The sequence below is a fragment of the Acanthaster planci genome, linkage group LG02 (assembly GCF_054643075.1).
Source record: "Acanthaster planci isolate LZ-2023a linkage group LG02, COTS_SCS, whole genome shotgun sequence".
Classification (NCBI taxonomy): domain Eukaryota; kingdom Metazoa; phylum Echinodermata; class Asteroidea; order Valvatida; family Acanthasteridae; genus Acanthaster; species Acanthaster planci.
The window spans coordinates 28,456,871-28,474,643 of NC_141778.1; the positions used below are offsets into that span (position 1 = coordinate 28,456,871).

Consider the following 17,773-nt stretch of genomic DNA (forward strand, 5'->3'; position numbering starts at 1 on the left):
ATACATCAAGGGTGGCTAATATCATGATTAACATATCGGTCAGGTGTACATGTACGTGTGCATTCATGTATCAGATGAAAATACACGTAGGAGTCTGGACAATACTTCAACTACCCATGGGTTTATCTACAAGTATGTCTGAAAACTGCAAGAGACCTGTTCATTTATTGAGTCAACTGTTTCCAGCTGGAATTCCACACATACATGTACATGTACACAGAAGGGAACAGAGAATTGAAGCCTTCATAATCTCACAACAGAGTGGGTGGAGAGCATTTATTAAGATCTTGCAGCTTTTTCAACAATCTTACACCTGTAGTGATTATCACTGGGACTACTGTTCCACCCTGTAAACCACTGTTGTCAAGACAAGCTTTCTGGATTAAGCCACGCCCAAGCATAATGGATAGATACTTGTATGATGTGCACTTAAAACTTAACTTTCTAAGAAGATGGGAACAAGACAAGGATTGTAACTACTGTACATGTACTTGTGACAACAACACTAAACTAGAGCAGTGCTCTCATATGACCTATATGAGAAAAGTAACAGCAAACATTTCTGCAATAAAAGCACACATTTCTGCCAAAAAAATTTCAGTCTGCCACTAGCCATTGTCACCCATCAGGCCGGCACTTCTCACTGGTTTCAGGACAAGGGTTTTTACTGAGCGGATGGTAAAATGAATAATGGTGAAATGTAACCACAGTCTAAACTTAGACGTCGATACAGGAAAGTTTTGCCAAGACCATGGGAGGAGTACCCAAGCTTTCAGTGCAATGACTTACCAGTACGAGGGTGCTTTGTGTGACCATTCTGCATCTGTTTTCATCCTTTGATACAACATTTATACTGTTCTCATTATCATCTGGAAATGGTGCACTTTTAACACCAGTTAATCTTCCAGCTATATCAATAATTTCTGCCATGATTGGGACCAAAATAGGAACAAATGCACTGTGGAAATATCTGCCACATGCCACAATGCGGCGAAACATACAATGCACATTTTTTCTGTATATGAAGCATGCTGTTGTGATTAGGCCGGATGTACGGTCAACTGAGCCACTTTCTCATGCTTTTACAAACTCGCACTGTCCATGCTGGACTTTCTGACTTTGGAATTTTTCCTGGGCAGAACAAAGTTGGCCAGTAAAAATGACTGCACGACTCCGTAAAACTAACCAAGAGAACAACTTCCTGGGATGTCTGACTTAAAATAGGATAAGTACCCGTCCTCTCTGTAAGTTTGACCCAAAAAAGTCCAGTGCTGACAGGGTTTAAAATGGCTAAACATACTTCCATTTTCACTGGATGGAATGTTAGTTCATTGGATGACTCACCAGCTTCTTGCTGGAGAGCGGCAAGTAGGGATAAAAATGGCCAAGACACAGAGCCAGCAGCTGGATTTGAACTCCTGACCCTATGATCTGGAGTCATGAACTCTAAACACTAGGCCATGCTTCTCCATTAACTTCTCTGTATTCTCATAAATTTGACATCCTGACCTTACGAGTATGTCATAAGACAATCACATAAGTGGTAAAACTACCTCACACATGCACATCACCTCAATAATAAAAAGTGTGTTTTGCCAGTGCTCTCTCCTTGAAGGGTGAAGTGTACAGCCAATTACCAGTAGAAACATTCACTGAAGACAGGTGTGTATTTTTTAAACAAATAATACATTTCAGTCCACTTTAGTTTTAATTACCTCTATCACAGCTGAACGGAAATAAATCAAGGAAAGGGCACTATGAGTCACACTAGGCATTTTGGATAATCAGGAGAACCCCAAAAATGAGTTGTTGAGGTTGTTATTCAGATTTCAACTTCAATGACGTGTAAACCTCAAAACCTAATAACAGAAAGTTACTGCCAAACTCAAGGACACAAAAATCCTGGATCTGCAGGAAGAGGCCATTTGATGCATTGGGTGTGTGACCACAATGCACTGCACAGCCTCTGGTATTCAGGCTCACTGTTGATGACTGATGAGGATTTAGGCCCTGATATCCTCACTCTATCAAAGCAAAGACCCTATTTGATCAAAGTCTCCAGGTTTGGGTTCACCTATTCCAAAACCAGGATGATAGGGGAGGGGAAGCAGACCAACAAACCCACAAGGTCAATGACTGTCCAGGCCCTGTTTCACTATGTCTCTACATGTACATGTATGTCACTTCCATGTAAGGATACCAAAAGGAATCATGATCCCAGACATAACCTACCAGGGATGGAATTGACAAACTGCTAAGCTACAGGTACTTCTACCAAAAACTACTACCCAAAGGCAAATACTTAGGGTTTGGCATGAAGAAGGGGGTACTGGAGAGTTAATGAAACTGACAATGCTCTCTGCAACTACTCGGGGTCAACCAGACTGGAGCAAAATGTATGTACAATAGAGATTGTGACCCACAAGGCCCACTGCAGCCAAACACCTACAGCTCAATACATACATGTAAATATGTCAATAGGCCCTACAAATACCACCCTGGACAAATGGCTAACTGACTCCACAAATCTTGACTGCCACAATTCAGCGTTTGCAACCAAAAGGATAGAAAGAATTCACAGGAAGAGCAAGGAGTAATTGCTAATGAGCCTATAGTGGCAAGAAGGCACAATCAGCTCAATAACAGGCTTCTAATCAAGAGATACCTCGAAATACTCTCAATAAGCATTCTTCCCATTACCCTGAGCATAGGCCTCTGGGATTAGGAAGTTAAAGAGAACATTCCAAACTGCAGAAGACTGTAATGGTATGTACATGCACTGTATATTGGAAATTAAAATAAATGAAAAACACAACTTATTATCGGTTTGCACAGAATGCAGGGATTTTCTGTGTTTTAAAGTTTTTTAAACCTTCTCCCTTGTTTCACTGGAATGAAAAACATGTTAATTATCAACACAAGTCAGTTTGAGATTTGAATCCATTTTAAATCACTTGATGATACCATCATAACACCAATGTAATTGACACTTCATATCTTGAAGGACTTCATATCCATGAACTTTCAAATTAATAGCAGAAGAAAAGAGGACAAAATAATACATCATTAAAAAGCTAATATATATCAACAGATTAAATCATCATAACATTTCATACTTGTAAGGTAGGATACACAAATTATTGTTTCAAGTTTTGAGACATTCAAATAATATGTAAACACTGAGGGTGCGCCTTAAAGTCTTCCTTGCAAAGGTCTTGCACAGAGAATTTTTGAAGAATGCCCTGTCTTGTTCAGGAGATATGTCGATAAGAAGAATAAAACAAGAAACATAATAATTTCTAAAAACTACCGGTGAGTGATAACATCATCATGAAATCGTTTCCATTTTTACCTGTAACACATAGAACTTAGGAGGAATACGAAGTTACATTTACAGCTTACTGGTATATTAGTTTTGTAGTCTGTAGTTTTGGAGATACTACAAAAATTTACCATTAACAGTAAAATAATCATGATGTTAATGCTCAGAGCACATTTTTGCCTTAAGTCTTACTGCGGGTAAAATTTTTAAATGATTTAAAACGTAGAACTGGGTGAAGTCCCATCCAAAATAGTCTATCGGATTTTGGGGAGAAAAATAAGAAAAAAGAAATTAGAAAAAAAAGTTAACAAAAACAATGCCTTTCCTGCAGCTTGCAGAAAGCTAACGAAGAAAAAGTTTTGTTTGGGAAAGTCGCATGCCTTTGTGGAAGATCAGCATCCCTCCTAACATGTGAATGATTACGTTTGTTTGCATGAACTTCACCATCACTGTTAGTTTTATCTGTCCAGTCTTGTATTTTTTAAAATCTATAATGGAAAACACGGGAAGTGAAAATGAGGAAATACTTGAATTGGGTACGAGTTCTGTGCCATATACATGGACATGGAAGACCAGTATCCCCCCTATCATGTAAATGCTTGGTTACCTTTGAGTACATTACCATCAGTGCTTTGTTTGTTGGTCTATTTGAAAATTAAAGTTCTTTGCAGAGTGCATAGCCATTGTATTTTTTGTTTTGTAATGACACGCAAGGGAAGTAAATAACAAGGAAATAGTTGATTCTAGGAAAGTTGTATGTCCTTGTGGAATATCAAGGTGAATACTTGGTTACCTTTGTTAATTACTTCTTCGTAACCTTTATCCTTATCTGTCTATTGTGTTTTCCTCATTAGATCTGTTTGTGTCAAGCTTTAATGCTACACATACATGTACATGCACATGGAGCTTTTTAAAAGGCTCAAGTCCCATGAAATGTAAGTAACAGTGGCCGAGCTCTATACCTCCCAGCTCCTCCACAATCTCCTGATGGATTTGATAGATCTACACGTAGGAAAGTTATAGTTACCTGACTTTGCTCTGTAATTACTGCCCTTTGTTTCTGTTCTTCGGGTGCAAAGTTTAGCTTGGATTAGTTAGGCTCAAATTTTAAAAGATTGGATTGACTGGACAGAAAATCCCAGCCAACTCTTATTGTATTAAGGACACGATCCCCCAATTTATCAAACTGAATTAGAGTTCCAACAAACAGCAAAAAGGTGCAGCCTCTTACTGGTACCCAAATACATCTATAATACACTGGCAATCCAGAGAAAATCATTCACAAACCACTAAGCCAAAGAAAGTTCTGCTTCCTATTGCATGGCATTTGAAAAATAGGGTAGGGTAGGTAGAGTTAATTTATGTTCACTTTTTAAGCATGAATTCAGTGTGCAGCCATTGCGGTGTGGCTGCATGGAGTGTTACCTGGTTAAAAATAACAACAGCAAGATAGGTCTGGTGGCATTTGTCTCAAATGAAGGGTGGCAGGACTGCCAGCCTACATTTCTGAAATAAAATTGGACAAATGGGTACTCCGCATGGCTTTGTCTTCCACTGGAATGTTGGCATCGAGTTTAAAAATGCACTTTCTAAGTCATCAGTTAATCCACTACAACTGAACTGGACTTTTAGGTAAAGCTTATCGAGATGGTGGGTATTTTTCCCATTTTAAGTTGTGTGTGGACAGCCTGGGACATTTTCCTCTCAACTGTTTTCTTTCCCTACCTCCATGGTTTTTTCAAGTCCAGGTGTTACATGTACTTCTACTTGCCACATGCCTAGAAAAAAAACAGCAGATACCTTTTCCGCAGACAGATTGTCCAGTGTTGGCAATGCAAGTTGGTGAAAGTAGTTCTGGGAAGAATACATACATGTGCATGTGCACCTATGGCCCGCTCATGCTGCAGAGGGACACCATGCATGTGTTTTGTATATTTCACTGCAGCAGAGCAGAAACGTTGCAAGCTTCCAGTGTACTTTTCTTCTTTTGGTCCAAATCAAGGCAGATATTACAATTGATACAGTCAGAAGTTTGATTGGTGCTTTCCGGTGCATCATTTCCAGATCAAAATGAAAGACATTGACGTCATCAACAACATTCAGTCATTATGCTGACAGCTCTGATACCTCTCCTGTGGTTTCTGTCAAATTCTCCCATGTTGAAAGTCCAAGTGCAGACAGTAGTTAATATGACCATTTTTCATTATACCATTATCTCAGTGAAACCTTCCCCAAGAAAGTCCTTTTCGCATTAGGCAACTGGATGTACATGTACATGCATGACGAAGCCATGTGTATATACATGTACACAGTGAAAGTATTTTAAGTGGTGATTTGATTTGTGCACCTATAGATGCAGTAATGATTTTAGGCTTGATTCTAAGGAGTAGATATTTCAGTTTGTGGCTGCTTAACACTCTTCATAGTGACCATTTTGGCTGCTTTTCATCAAAGATTAAGCAACATTATTGTCATCATCTTCCTCCTGAAATGAAACGGATGGACTACAAGGAAAGGGATAGATAAAATGTTAATTGCTACTTCCCAAGGCGTACTTACAATTTTGCTTTACAAAGAAATTCCATTTCAGTATCCCACCCAAAGGTAAAAGGGCCAGGTAAGTCCAAAACCCTCAGAACCTATGTTTATTTGACCATGATTTGACTTAAGCAATAAATTATCAGCGAAGTGACCCATATTTGGCATGGCCTCAAGCAGTTCACTACTTTTAAAGAGTTCAGCTTCTGGCAAGTGGGTTGCCTTCCCTTGAGGGTTTTAACCCAAATGCACAAAGTCTGAAGTTGGAGGCCTGACAGAGGAAAAAGATGAAAGTTCATAAACACTGAATTGTTCCAACGATATGGGACCAGAGGCCAGTTCATCAGAACTTAAAGAGTGAAGAAGAAATCACCAGCTCTCACCACCGCCGTAATGGTCAGAATACAAAGATACACATTATGACAGAAATGCAGACCTCTGAAATCAACAAATCTCAACCTCTCAGAATCAATGACCACACCTAAAATGTGGTTGATGAAAGCATTTTAAAAATCCCACAATGCACAGCTGTTGACCAAACCATCTCAGTGACCAAACCATCCCAGTGACCAAAAAGTGGTGGAAAATAACAGTGATAAATTCTGTGGATGCCAAATATCAGGGTATGGTCAGGAAGAAAGGTGTACCCTCAGACCATAGGTAAATGGTTGATGAGTGATGTCATCATATCATGAAAATAGACAGCATCCAATGGTCAGGGTTGATGGAGGTCAAACTCAAAACAGACAGGTCAAAATGTTCAGCAACCAAGTGCCAATGGTGCTTGTGGTATCATGGTGGAATACGTGTTTGCACTCCTTCAGAAAGGCCAAAAACGAATTTTGACATTTTCTTACATTTACTCCTAGCTGGTTAGCACTCTCAGTGATGAAACAATTTTTGATGAAGCATTAGGCTCATAATATAAGCAACAGCCATGAAGGAAAAGGTACACAGACTCCACATATGCCTACCTACATGTACATACATGTTTCCAAGGTCTTTCAAAGTGGGAGTATCCCAGTGCCAAAAGGTGCATGGAACTCTTGTTAATATTTAACATGTAAAAGTTGTTGGGTTTACTGAAATTGTAACCAGAACCAGCCCAGCAAAACATAACTATAAATGATTCCGAAAAAAGTAAACTACTAAATTCTACAATTCACCTTGAACATTAGTAAGGGAATAAATATTCTCAGAATGGATGTGACTTGGTGAGGATATTATCAGTGTTAATTCTCTTGAGTCAGTCTTAAACGTTAGTTTAAGGTATTTATGAACAGGAATAAATATGTCTTGGTCAGTCTTAAATGTTAATTTAAGACTGACCAAGCACATATTCATTCCCATTCATATACACCGTTTTGGTCAGAGTGTCAAAAGAAGTTAATATTCAGTAAATTTTAAAAGATTTTGTTCAAGAATTCTACTTTCATTTTCCCAAACCCCATCCATTTTTGTAGTATATTCAATGTGCAAGTGGTCCAGAAGAATCTCCTAATATGGCGTGAGTATGTCGAGTTCTGCGTGTTGCCACGCACACAGAGGCCATGTCCAAAACGGGCTTCCAGAGCTACGGCTAGGTCTATTGTCTGTGCGTCTCCACACATTTGCAATGGAGCAAAGACCTACATGTAGACCTACTGTAGCTCTAGACAAGAGATTCGGATGCGGCCAAACTCTTAACTACTAGGAATGGATTAAACTGTCTTGCATCCAGGTACCAGTATGTTTTTAAACAGCGTGCATCAGGGTAATTCCAGAAATTAGGGGTCCAAAAGTGTGACATTTTTGCGTTGCTGTCACACCTGACCTTTGTTATATCTCCGGAATTGATTTCAAACAATTACTATTTGTTTAGCAGGTAATCTGCATTAATTCATCACTCTTGGAAATTAAAAAGTATTCTGAACTTACAAAATCATGTCAAATGTGACAGGGACACACAAAAAATGGACCCCCAATTTCTGGAATCAAATCGCAGTGGGCATTAACAACTGTTAATACACAGTTACATAGTGCATTGTTGATTAGGAAAACTGTCTGAGGTATTTATGAATAACAATTAAGAAACATACTAAGTTTTTATTATTGGATTATGAACACAGCATAAAGTCTCGTATGCTTGGAGGGTGTAAAAATGAGTAATAAGAAAATTAAAAGTTCCCTTTTTTTCGTACATAAAACTGATTTATCCAGGGTTGGAGGGGAAAACTTAGATGTATTCTTCATCTTCAAAAGAGAACTGACATATTCACAAGTGATATTCACTTAGATTGCGTGATCGTTTGTGTGCATGTATGCGTTTATATCAATTCCCCGATGATAAAGTGCACTATTATTATTTTGTATGTTGGGCCTATGACAATGAGTACAATACAGCCTATGACTAAAAGACACAATGGACAGCATGATGAACATTTACTGCAACAAAAACATGCCTTAATCTGACAACAAAACTGAGATGTGATCTGTCAAATTCACACAATCTGATGCATTTACAAAGAACTTGATGAGATCTAAGCCAACCAGTACTGCTGTTTGCAAAGCCAACAGGGACTACACATACATGTACTTGTGCATACAGACAGGATTTCTGAAAGCTAGTTTCTTGCCATTTCTGTAAACAGCAAAGTTGATAAGGTGTAGCGTTCCAAAGTGAGTCTGAAGTTCCTAGATTTCTTCACTGTCTGTTGTTTTGGCATCAAGTAACACATGGCATCATACTTCTGGGTAATCTCTGAAAATATAAATAACCTGGAGACAAAGGTTGGAACTTGGAGGGTATAAATGACCCAAGGAATCGGTGTCAAGCGTGTCTGCAACATACATGTACATTTAATTGGAAGAATCTCTGTCTGTAAAATTGAACGGCAAAACCACATGGTGAAATTGGCTTCAGCACTGGTTGACACAGGCTTGTGGTCCTGCACAGCGAGTTATCACACAGTTAAGTACACAGACATGAACAATCACAGCTGCAAAATGTTTGACAGTTGCCCAGCTAGACAAACTCCTGAGTGCAGTGCAATGAGTCTGCAGTTACTGGATAAACCAATTCTTAGCATGCTTTTGGTATATTTAGGAAAAAAATTACTCTGATTTTTTCTTTACTGACTCAAAATTTAAAACAGTTAATTTTTCACACAACTCAAAAAAAAATGCACAGGAAAAAAACATTTTTTTTCACTTTGTTTTCCTAAAAATGCATTATATGTATTACAAGTGGGCAAGTTGTAACCCATTGAATAACAAAAAGGATGACCTGATTGTGCATGGTGCATGTTGACATTAAACTTTGGGGTGATTTACATATTTTGAAATACTCATACACCGAGAAGCACATTAATAAATGTAATTCATATCAAGGTATACACATCATCAAATTGGCAATAAACACCAATAACTCAAATCTCTGATGTGAACTGACCAACAGAGGGCAGCATTGCACAAGCACACTCATCAATTGTTTGTACATTTTAAAGCTCCATGGTTTGTGAAAAAAAACCTACACAGTAATGTCCAGACTTTGCCACCATTACCAACATTTCATTCATTCCTAAAAACATAGGACCAAGTTTGCCATGTTTATCCATAGAGCTTCATTTTATTATAAAGCCTGATGCACATATGAAAGAGCCAAGCATGGACCAAATTCTACAATTTGACAGAATAGCCTGCGGACAGGACCACAAGGTCACGGGGTTTGCTCCTGAAGACTCCAGTGAGATTTAGCTCCACTGGGTACAGGCATGGTACAGGTGATTGCTGAGGCTTGATGGCTAACAGGTGGTCTACTCTACCCCTGGCCTGACTTGGCCATTGACTCCAACCATGGAGCTACGCTCCAACAGCATGAACAGCACAAATCCCCATAGATTTTAATATATTTCTTGTGGCACAGAGCAAGCTTGTAGCCAAGCCATAAAGCAAGGAATAAATTTTTTGTTAGAACCTACAGAGCCCAAGGCTGTCAAACCCTCACACATTAATTGAGACTCTCATATTGAACTGGAGTCCTCCTTTTGGACTTTTATATTTTCGTATCTTTTTCAGAGGGGAACAAAGCCCATTAATTAATATTTCCTAGATCTTTTTGTCCACCGGAAACAACTTACTGCAAACTGAACATGTACATGTATGTATTGTGTGCACACACCATGATAATTAGGAGTGGTAGCTGACGGATACATGCAGGCGCTGTAGTACACAGTGCGCACACTATAGATGAGTAAAGGTTAGCATCCCAGTGGATCAATTTTAGCAAGAAATAAGCATGTATTTAACTGAAATATATCATACGTGTGGGCACTGGTGGCCTAAAAAGTCACACACAACAAATTATTTATTAAATAAGTTATCTACAACCAGAAGCAACTGTAAATCCAGCACTTTAATTCAGTAATTACATTAAAATGAGAAGAGAACATTCAACAGATAGGGGTACTTCTATAGAGGGATCCCGATACGATGCTTTTAGCATTTTGCACACTTCCGTGTTTGAAAACGAGACTGTATGTGTCAGCTTCAATTCTTAATAAGATCACACAACTGAAAATAAGGAGTCAAGACACAAAATACATAAAGGTATGTTAAATTCAGACTTTTCAGGCTGCAAATTTTTGTGGAAGAGTCGTTCAGGATGACTTGACATGTGCAATCAAAAGAAAAAATAACGGCAATTTACCATGAACTAACGTAGGCCTACTGTGATGGTTGTGTATCTGCATGTGCAGTGGGCGTGGTTTAAACTGAAGTGGCGTAACACTTGCGAAATGGATACTGCATGTACTGTGTCGACTCCGCGGGCGCACGACAAAGTTCAACACAGAGAGCCTCAGTTTCGATGCGGATATGCACAGACGGCGCTAATGTGAAATCCATCTATTCATGTTTTCAACTGAGCTACAGCATTAACTGCCCCGAAGTCTGTGAACATTTTCAGATCAACTCTGTATCTAATCTACTCTTTTGGTTAATCCAGTTTGAATTGGAAATTCTTGGTAGGAGATTTATTCAAACAATTCCGTGCACACTAACAGCAAAAGCAAGTCCCTTACTTCCCTTCATTGCCAAATACTTTTCAGAACTGGAGTCACTTTCTCAAATCAAACACTTTCCCATAACAAATTTTCCCTTCATCTCACATCTCTCTTCCTTCCAAATAAAGGGACTAAATAAGTATAGTCATGCCACCCAACATCTCTCCATGACCCCTTCTTTTCTTGGAACAGAAATGTGTCTCTTGCACAAACAAGATTATTAATTTATAACCTGAATAAATCCTCCTTCAAATATAAGATCTCCTTGGGGCTGTTTGAATTATACCAGACTGATCCTTGAGACATCATGCATGTAGAACTTTCAGATGGAAGAGCACAATCATGCACAGCATATTGGTAATAAGAGGTCCCTGCAGTGAAATACATGGATGTAATTACAGGCTTTTTGAATTCATTTCTTCAACCCCAACCTCCAGTAAGTTGCTGACAGCTGGAGTGTTCACGACCCAGACAAAATGAAAACGGGGAGGTTCTACTGAAATAATTCCAGACTTGCAGGCCAGACCTGTGAAAAAAGTGCAGTGGCATTTTTCGGTTGGAAGGGCTTTCAGCTGAAGGATGGAAAGTACTAAACCAAAAGCTGAATAATTGGCATGCAGATCCTATTACTACGAAAGATATCCATGCACCTTGGAGGGTTATGGTGACTCACTCCCACATGTTGTACATACAGACCAGACCATCAGCCTTGAGGGCCAGCAGCTTTACCTGTAATTCCAGCTAGATCCCAATATGCCAAGATCTGGCCCTTAATTTCCCAACATAATGGGTCACTATGGCAACTGAGTATGAAATTCCCACAGCCGGTGGCAAATACACTTCTCATGTTCAAGTTCTGGGCTCCTTTTCCAATTTTTCTTTGATCAGTTAAATACACAACCTTGCAATCAATTGCTTACAAGAATCAATAGTTGCTGGGTCAAGCTGGGTCAAGTGGCAAAGCTGGACACATTTTTTTTGGGGCAGGTATTTTGTTATTGTGGCAAGAGGCTATGGTAATTGGAACTGGAGATTTAAGGGATAAGCTGGGCTTTTGAGAACTGATACAATAACTGCTTTGATCAAAATATGTTGACTTCTGAGGGGAATGACAATGCCTTCAGCAAATGTCTACTCACATTTCAACCAGTTTTTTTATTCTACTGTGAGGTTTCAGTTTGATGTGTGAATTTGATACAATTCACTAATGCTGACTACTTTTGCACTGGTAAGATGTATGGTAATGCATGTAGTGCAGAATCAAACAGTGGCTGAGAGTTTTTTAAGTTGGTGCTCAGATCTGCTTATTTTCCAGATTCAGAACTGGAAAAGACTTTGAGATTTTTTTTGCTCCTATGTCTGACCAATGGCAAAGTTCCTGATTTTGTGAGCTTTGGTCATCAGTGGCTAGCAGTAGCATTAGTGTTGGATATACCTCTTCTTTTTTTGGGGGGGGATTACTTTTGTATTTGTCCCTCCAAATTGATACCATAGAAAATTCTGTTTTTTCCCCATTCTCCTATAAAATTTGTCTTAAAAAAAAGTGCACCGACTTATACAAAAATGCTTGTATGAACCTCCATGGAGGGCTGCCCTGGTATTACCAGATGAGTTATGATTCCCACTTGAATTCTTTTCGTTGAGTCAAGTTCCACATTTGAATTGTTTTACCCTTCATCAACCTTGAGGCCCCTACCCAACATGTTAAACTAAACACTCAGTTGTTTGTGTGGTGTGTATGTGTCCATGCAGCTTATCACTTTCATAGCAAAGGGGTACATATAAATATGTGCAATTACACTTCTCTGGTCAACATTTTGATATCAGTTGGATTACAAACCCACCGACTCCAAATAATGCAATTTTAGCCAAAAAAAAAAGAAAAGTGATATTGTTTTCTTCCCACACAGCATTTTTTAGGGGACATTTTGAAACAAGGGACTACATTCTTTTTTCTGTCTCCTCCTACCCGTTAATTGTAGGGGAAAAATGGAGCTTTAGAGTTTCTTTTTTTTCTCCATTCTCCGACACTGCAAATTCCATCGTAGATTTGTAATTCAATCAATAAAATATAAATTGGCAAGGCAGTTTTTCTCTCCATCTCAAAATCTGTAGATTGATGCATTCATCTGACGGTCATATACAGCCATCAGGTGACTTAACTTCCTGCATTATACCTTAAGTTAAATGCTTCATAGATCAGAGTCATCGAGGTTGTGATGATAAGTTGCTGTTATATTAAACAATGGAAAAATGAACCAGAATTGCAGTTAGTTGAAAAATTAAGTGGGTTAACCTGTAACAGTAAATTAAGACAAACAAGAAAGTGATGGTATTTCATGTACCAGTACTTTGATTTGGCCAAAAGGTCATAAATATACCACACATTAAGACAATGTTACATGTACACAATAGTATACATCTACATCGTCCTGAAGTTCATATGAGCCTACATGTACGTGTAGGCCTACCATTTTTAGAGGTTAACATGTAAATCTTAGAAACCTGCTGTAAAATATCATTAACGATATCAATACTGCATGAAGGAGCACTGACAGCTCTGCATAAAGTTCAATTTTCAAAGACTGGTGCATGTACATCTCACTGGCCATTTTGCAAGCATTTATCACTTGAAGTTGTATTGCTCCAATGGCACACTGAGACCCACACTATAAGCTGCTGACCCAGTTTGCAGAAAAACTGTATTAAACCGAAGAGAGAGGTTCACTGGTACCTGGCCTACTTTGGGGAACACAAAGCACCCTCAGTAATCCAGTGACCTGGAAATGGTCCCCAATATTTTCAGTAAATACAGGAAACAAAAACTGAGAACAGGATTGACACTAATCTGTATTCCCCACTGGAGAGGAGATAGTCTCACGGGCTTATAGTAAAAATTTCCTTGAACTACAAGATTTATGCTCATTCCTCAAAATCACCTGTCAAATGAGGCTCAAAGAACCTGTGGTTTTGTTTGATTCTATACAATGGTGTGCAGAGGACAGGGTTCTGATGGGCTTCTGATCTGTACAGCCCTGAGAACAAGCTTTGGTCTCCGTAATTTGCTGTGACCTTGGTTTTGAGTTTGATGTGGTCAAGGCCTGCTACCTGTTCGGTTAACTATGCTCTTGTCAATTTGAATGCGTAAAGATGATCTCCAGTGATTCTTCTACTATGGGAGAGTTTTTGTTGTTTTGACGCCGCCTATTCCTGGCCAGCCTGACAACTGATGTGACATTGTAAATTTATGATGTGGCAGTGGTCGGTAAAAGCCAACTGAACAAAAAGGGACATCCTGTTCAGGAATGTGTACTAAATATGGTTTATGAAAAGTCAATGTGATAAAAAATGAAGAATTCTTCACTGAGATATTCACATGTAATCCAAGAATGATTCAGTCTCTGTGATAACCGACAAATATAGCTTTGATCATCTTTCAACTGTCTTTTCAAAAATTCCACTAGCTACACATTTTTTTAAAGATAAAATTTCAAAAAGTTCATAGAGCTTTCCAGGGTTGAGCCAAAAGGTCAATGAGTTGTCCCCATGAATGTGTAATGAAGGAGAGCTGTCAAACATGATACAACTGTTACAGAAAACATGCAGAAACTTTGGAGAGGCCAGCATTTATTAGGTGCGCCATTTGGCGCCTATGCTGGGAGCAAGGTTCGATGGGGTCAACAAGTGTTGGGTATATTTTGATATATAGTTATGACAGGAAATACACGATCAAAAAGATTTCCACAAATGTGGACTGTTTTGTAAGGAATAACTGGCCTGGAAATTTAGCCTGGCTTTGACCCCCTGTTGAGGCCTGTGGTGGTGATCCATGAAAAGACTTCACCTTATCCAGGGCTGGACCTTTCTGGGAATTAATTACCATGACACAATCTGTTACACAGCGGTTATTTCCTCTGAGGTCCTGTCCCATTCTCACACCATAGCACTGCATCCTGGGGTAAACTTAACCTTAATCTCTTAACAGCTAATGTGACTTTCAGCTTTTCATCCCGATTTCAATCCCAGATTGCTCTGCCTTTAATTTCTCAAACAATGTGTGTGTTTACTTCAGCATAGGTCAACCACCGGAGCTTCCAACTGGGGCAAATATCAATGGCCTAGCTGGACACTAGTTGAGAAAACTCACACTGAATGAACTAAACTAAATGATTGATCAGTAGACTCATCTTTCAGCAGAACTGAAATTCACAAATTGAAGCTGCTGTACATACTTGTACTAACTCCTTTCAACCAACAGCTGGCCCCAAAATTCACCAACAGTGTCTACATACATCAGAAGAAAAAGCAAATAAACAAAATAAAAAGCAAATAAACAAAAACAAATAATAAACAGTATCAATATTCAGGATTTCTCCAAATGTTCAAATTTAAAACATGAGTCATTCCCTGCAAAGTACCGGTACTGGCTAAGGAACAATGCATTTGTTCTGCTTGTGATCCAGTCAAGTCACAATTTAATCACAAAGCCAATTTTCCCAGGAGAGTACAGCAGGTTTCCACACCGACAAGCCAGGTTGATCAAGCACAGCCAATCAGCCAAATGAGCGGCATAAATCAGAAATTAAATTTGAGGCAATAGGCCAGAGGCCTGCAAGTGAAGGTCAAAATGGGTTATGACTCATGCTGGTAAAAACAAGATTAATATTCTATGGTGGGATGTGAACATTATTGGCTGAACAAAGGAAAGATAGGAATCTGTTTACATTACTCTCTGATTGGAAGTGATTACAATTATACCCAAACTTGAATTACTCTTATTTGTAGTTTAAATATGACTTTTAAAGATTTCAATCTCAGACATCCTCATCAATGTAGTAAGCCGTAAAGAAATAGGTATATTATTATTATATGTATGTGTAGGTATATTATATTTTCTTGAGACTTTAAACCAATGATTTACATGTCAATAGCTACACAAGTCCATCTGGTATATGTATACACGTAAGTAGAAACTTTCAACGGTTTTTGAATAGATTTTACTGTAATTTGACAGAAAATGTACAGTAAAAATTTATGTGATGGTTTACCTAAGTAATCCATTAAAAATGATGACACCTGATACCTAATTTAGGAGTCAGACACCTCACAGGTTCTGTTCAAATTATGTGACTGAAGCATTCCATGATTTGACCAAGGTCTACATGTTTATCAATTATCAATACTGCTTGGAGAACCCAAAACAAAATAAAAATGGCTGGCATCTGAACAACATTATGTATACACAGTGGGATAATTAGAAGGTGTTGAATGAGACACAGATATTACACTACATGGTATTTATTGCACTTGGGGGTTTCAATAAGCACAGCTGTCAGAGCAAAGATCCTGTTTGATGGATTGGAGTGACAGATTGCTGAAAAGGCTCACATGCAATATCCTGTGTATTTGCTGAACCCAACCAAAAAAATTACCTAGCAGGTTGCAACAAAGAAACCGAAATTCCACTAGGAAAGTGATTGTCAAAAATAACTTGTTAAAATATTTCTTATTGTATCAGACAACTGAGGAAAAAAACAAATGGTCTCATTAGTACAAGAGGGAAGCTATGCAGGATGAAACCAAAGTAGACTAGAGCCAAGTCATTACTTACCAGTGAGAGTATGGAACTATGGATAATGCAGTACTCTGGAGCTCAGTCCTACAGATGCATGTAATTTCTTACCTACATATTAGATACATGTACTTGCTGGTACCTGGAAAAATGGACCAGCAGTCCTTCAAATAAGTGAGACCCTTATGAGGAATTTATTTACACTAAAATGCAACCCCATTCAAAGTTTCTATCCATATATGTACCTACCTACGTGTAGTTACCATCTTTAGGGAGCAAGTCTGAGGCTGAAAAGCTGAACTTTTAAGTTTACCCACATTCAACTAATGGTTTAACACTATGACTGAAAACAATTCAAGTAGTTTTGAAGTAACCATTAAAAGGAGAGTTCTGCTTCTGATTGCATGGCTTTTAAATATAGTAGTCAGTAGGTCAGAACTGTTTAAGGTCCATTTTTTTTGCTGATGTAATGCAGTATTCAATTATGTATGAATTTCAACCTGGACTTTTGCACTACAAAATCTATTTTAAAATGTCCAAAAAGTAATAAAAGCTTGCCTTAATTAATGAAAAAAAAATTAAGGTTGATAATTCTCAAAAATAATGGAGAATTCAGGTTGTACCACTTTGCACAATGTTAGACATGATGGGAAACTAGCCAATTTGTACGTATATTGCGTGGAAAGTGTGCATGATGTACTAGAGGGGTAGAGAAAGGGGGGAGGTGCGATGAACCTCATGTTGAGGCAGAACATTTTGTGGAAATATGCTTCCTTCAAATTCAAATGGTACAACCTCAAAATGAATTACTGAACAATGAAAGTATATAAACATGAGAGATGAAGTATTGTGAATTAATTTGCAGAAATCTACTGTCTCCGTCGACGTTTTCAACATGCAAATGCACTGCAGTGTGTGAATGATAATAATGCTATTTGGCCAGGATGCATGAACTGCTTGCCATACGTCCATCATGCTGCCTTTGGCAGTTTTAGTGCACAGTGAGCCATTTTTTTCAACAACCGTTCCTCCACAATTGTTGAAAAAAGTACAAAATTTGTTTGCTTGAAAATAACTGCATTACAGGCAGAAAAATTCATAGATCGGTCAATGCTGTTTGTACTTACTGTCAAGTATGATAAATGTAAACATTATTTGGCAGTCTGGTTGAGATTTTACAAATAGTGTATATTACCTTTAACCATCTAAATTCCCTATAACTTCCGGGCCCCTTTCTGACCACACAGCTGTGGTTGAGTTCACTAGTTAATGCAATGTGCAAGGAGGTGTGACCAACCC

The 17,773-nt window shown here is 38.5% G+C and overlaps 1 protein-coding gene across 5 annotated transcripts in view; it reads right to left on the bottom strand.

Annotated features, from left to right (window-relative positions):
* LOC110977239 (rho GTPase-activating protein 7-like) overlaps positions 1-17,773 on the bottom strand; it is a 144,356-nt gene that overhangs the window by 54,893 nt on the left and 71,690 nt on the right. The gene's annotated exons all lie outside the window — the stretch shown is intronic.